Source organism: Carettochelys insculpta, chromosome 2 (assembly GCF_033958435.1).
Source record: "Carettochelys insculpta isolate YL-2023 chromosome 2, ASM3395843v1, whole genome shotgun sequence".
NCBI classification, from domain to species: Eukaryota; Metazoa; Chordata; order Testudines; family Carettochelyidae; genus Carettochelys; species Carettochelys insculpta.
Window position 1 is genome coordinate 249,815,652 of NC_134138.1, and position 4,170 is coordinate 249,819,821.

A 4,170-nucleotide genomic window follows, 5' to 3' on the forward strand; every position below is an offset into this window, starting at 1 on the left:
AAACCTGCAATTGGGCTTATGTACATAAGCATCTGTCTTCTTAATTTGAAAAGAGACAGACAGAGGACCAAACTATTACCACTTCACAGATCCAGTGTTTAACCCACCCACTTTTCAAGGCATCTGCCTCTCAGTGTTCCAGCCTATCAGTGCACCAGCTCCCAGAGGTCTGTGAGCACATCTGCTAGGGATTTTCCCTTCCCGTTGCTGTCATGTATACTCTCTACCTATTTTGATGTGTCCTCATCACCATGCTAGCCAGAAAACAGGGGCAGCAGGTTTGCATAATTTTGGAGGTGCTCAGAATATCCTGCCCCCTCCCCACCCCACACCTTGTAAATTGATATTGTAGCAGGGCCTCTCACCCCCCTGGGCCTCAGGCTCCTGTTCTTCCCACAAACAATGCAAAGACTACTCCAGTTCCAGGCTCCCATGCTTTTATTATGTGTGAAAGTCCTACCACCTTCTATTTACAGCTGATCACAGAAACCCCTCTGGTTACCCAGCAACAGAAGAGCAAAGCCATCCACTCACTCAGGCCAAGTCTACACTAGCTTAAAGTCGATCATAGATACACAGTTCCAGCTACAGCAATTGCGTAGCTGGAATCACTTTATCTATGATCAACTTACCTGGCCAGCCTCAGTGGGGGAGATGGATGGGAGAAACTCACCCATCGACCTCCCTTACCCCTCATGAGATTGAGGAGTATGGGGTTAACTGTGGACCCCGATGGTAGGAGTGAAGGGGCGCCATGCAGCAGGCGCAGTGCAGAGGTTGGGAGACAGGAAGGAGGCGCAGGCATTAGGGGCAAATGGAGCATAGTGCAGGGAGGGAGGTTCAGTGTGGGGAGCGTGAGCCTATGGGGGACCAGGGGCAAGGAGGGGCACTGCAACACTAAGGCTATCAAAATGCAAATTTTCCCAGGATGCCATTTGCCCAAAGGCCAGCCCTGTGCAAGACACTCACCTCTCAGGCAGCTGGTCAGGTGCAAGGTCTGCCCTCTCCTCCTTACAGGAAGACCCTTTGTCATGGCTCCTGGGGGGAGAGGCTAGAAAAGGGGGGCTGCCAATCACATCACATCCTCCTCCTTGCTGCCACACAGCTAGAGAAGCCAGGGATCACCTGCTGTGAGCCTGCTGCCATTGCACGAAGAAGCCTTCAAACTCTGACTTTGAGCTGCCAAAGTCACAGAGTGTATGACCCTGGTGCGTCAGAGCATAAACCACATCCATAGCCTGCCCCACCTGCGGATCTGTCCCACGAAAGCTCATCACTGTATAAATCATTCTGTTAGTCTTGTTTCTGCTGTTTTGTTTTGTTAGAAGATGACTTACTGTCACATCCGTAGCCATTATGGCCTTTCACTTGGTGTGTTCGGTGTAAGTGACAGTGCAGCGAATGACATTATCCAAGAACACCTTCAGCACTCCATGGGTCTTTTCATAGATTAATCCCCAAATATGCTTTGCTCCCCCACCCCCACACCGAGTCAAGAGACAAATAGCTGGTTTGGTGATGCCTTGGATGGTATCCCGAAGCACTTTACAATGGTGCTTAGCACTCTCTTTCCCCAGCCCTTTACCACCCTCACTGCAACCAGACATGGCAAGATCATACATAAGCCACCCTAGCCAAGCCTGAGAGGCTCTGAACACTGCTGGAGCTGAGCACCCAGCCCTGAACATTCATGGGGCTGGGACACCAGCAGCCCTGATAACTCACCACCTATGCCAGGAAGCCATCCATAGCATAAGCCTTGTGACAATAACGTGCATGCTGGTGCACTAACTCAGGACAGCCTTCAGCCCATTGTCAAGTGACTCCTGGTTCAACCTCTTGCCAGGTCTCTGCCCCAGTTATGAGACTTCCTAACCAAGGCAGACCCCCCCCACTATTAAACCAGTTCTAACTAGAGGTTTTTGTCTAGAGTGAATACATTTCCAGTTTGGGAGCCACTCATCTCTACATATAGAGGCTTCAGTCAAACTGGGAGGCAAAGGACAACAGATAAGGTTACCAAGAAGAGCCTTCGAAATGTTCAGTATAAAGATACATACACAGTGTTAGTTTGATATTGAGCTACATTCTGTTCTCAGATGCCATGAAATCACACTGCAGTCAATGCTGGTTGTAAGAGAAAGCAGTACTTGGCTTCTAAAGGAGTGTTGGTTTTTTTTCTTTTTGTTGCCCTACTTATTTTCTCTACCATTCATTATGATTGTCAGTTAATTTCAAAGCTGATGTAAATGTGCCCTGTTCCCATTGAAATCAATGGCAATAACAATTGCTCTTGCCAGAATTCAGTTTGGCATTAATCATATTACTCCTCTTTTTCTTTTCAAATACAGTTTATTGTGAAGTTACATCACTGCTTGACATTGGCATAACATTTTGTGCTTTGTATTTTGAAAATACTCATAAGCTGCGTCTACACGTGCACGCTACTTCGAAGTAGCGGCACTAACTTCGAAATAGCGCCCGTCACGTCTACACGCGTCGGGCGCTATTTCGAAGTTAACTTCGACGTTAGGCAGCGAGACGTCGAAGTCGCTAACCTCATGAGGAGATAGGAATAGCGCCCTACTTCGACGTTGAACGTCGAAGTAGGGACAGTGTAGACGATCCGCGTCCCGCAACATTGAAATTGACGGGTCCTCCATGGCGGCCATCAGCTGGGGGGTTGAGAGACGCTCTCTCCAGCCCCGCAGCTCACTGGTGGCCGCGTGGAGCGGCCCCTTAAAGGTCCCCTCCCCCGCCCTGACTGCAGGAGGCTGAGGCAACGTGCAGGCTCCTGCCTGTACACGCGGCGGCGAGCCTGCACAGCCCTCAGCCCCTGACAGCAGCCATGGCTGCCCAGCAGCCCCCCCAGCGCCCCCAGGGGACCCCCCCCAAGAGGAGCCACAGCAGCCAGGGCAGCCAGAGGGCCACGCAGTCTGGGAAGCGGCAGCGGGGCCCCTCTTGGACGGAGGCCGAGATGCGGGACCTGCTGGGGCTCTGGAGCGAGGAGGAGGTGCTCCAGGTAATGGGGAGCAAGAGGCGGAACGCGGATGCGTTCGCTCGGCTGGCCGATGGCCTGGCTGCCCGGGGTCACCCTGCCCACACTCCGGACCATGTCCGGAGTAAGGTCAAGGAGCTGCGGCAGGGTTATGCCCGGGCCCGGGATGCGGCCAGCCGATCTGGGGCTGCCCCCGTCACTTGCCCCTTTTACAGGGAGCTCAGGGACATCCTGGGCTCCCGGCACACCTCCTCCCCTCCGGTCACCCTTGACACCTCGGCTGACGAGCCCGAGCAGGCCCTGCAGCCGGGCTCCGCCCCGGAGGTAAGCCCCGCACCCCGGGGGCCCCCCCGGAGGCCATCCCCGGGACATCGCGGCAGGAGGAGGAGGAGGAGGAGGAGGGGGGCTCCTCCTCCACCGATTCCAGCCTGCAGATCCTCCTCCTGCCATCCCGGAACAGCAGCAGGGCCTCCGACCCCGGGGATCTCCGGACCGTGGGAGCGGACCCACAGGTAGGTACCCCTCTCTGGTGGACACCCCGGGGCTTGAGGGGCGGGGGGAACAGAGATGTGTCCAGGGCCCCCCACACGCTCACATGGCCATGGCCCCAAGGACACCAGGGCCATGGCCCTCACAGCACTGCAGCCATCAGCCCCTGACCCCCGCCACCCTGCATGACAGTGCCATGCCCCATCCCCGGGCCAGGGGGGAGCGGAACCTCGAGGGGCCCCCGGGAGGAGGGGGTGGGACACCCCGCAGCAGCAGCATGCGATGGAGTGGGGGGAGTGCCAAAGGGAGACTCAGGCTACATATGAGCCACCCGAGCCGAGGAGCTCCCAGGGCCAAAGGAGGATCCTGGCGCTACAGCTGGCAGGTGACACCTCTGCCCTGAACAAACAGGAGGGAGGAGCCGAGCTGGCTTGGAATTGGGGGGCGAGGGCGGGGCCCACAGGTAGAGGCTAGGGGAAGGGAGAGCTGGTAGGCAGCCAGCCAGAGGAGGGGGAAAGCTGCATCCCAGAGGGGCCCCCCTTGGGGTCTTCTCCCCACGACGGGTTGGAAGGACTGTCTCTTCCGACAGCTGGTGCTGTCACTCCTGCCAGAAACTGGCCATCTGTGGCCTAAGAAACCTCTCCTGCTCTCAGACCCTGCGGGGTGAAGTGAGAGTCGCTCCC

At 55.9% G+C, this 4,170-nt stretch overlaps 1 pseudogene; it reads right to left on the reverse strand.

Moving 5' to 3' along the window:
• Window positions 1–1,121: 1,121 nt before the first annotated feature.
• Window positions 1,122–1,607, reverse strand: LOC142008329 (histone H4-like; annotated as a pseudogene).
• Between the last annotated feature and the right edge of the window lie 2,563 nt (window positions 1,608–4,170).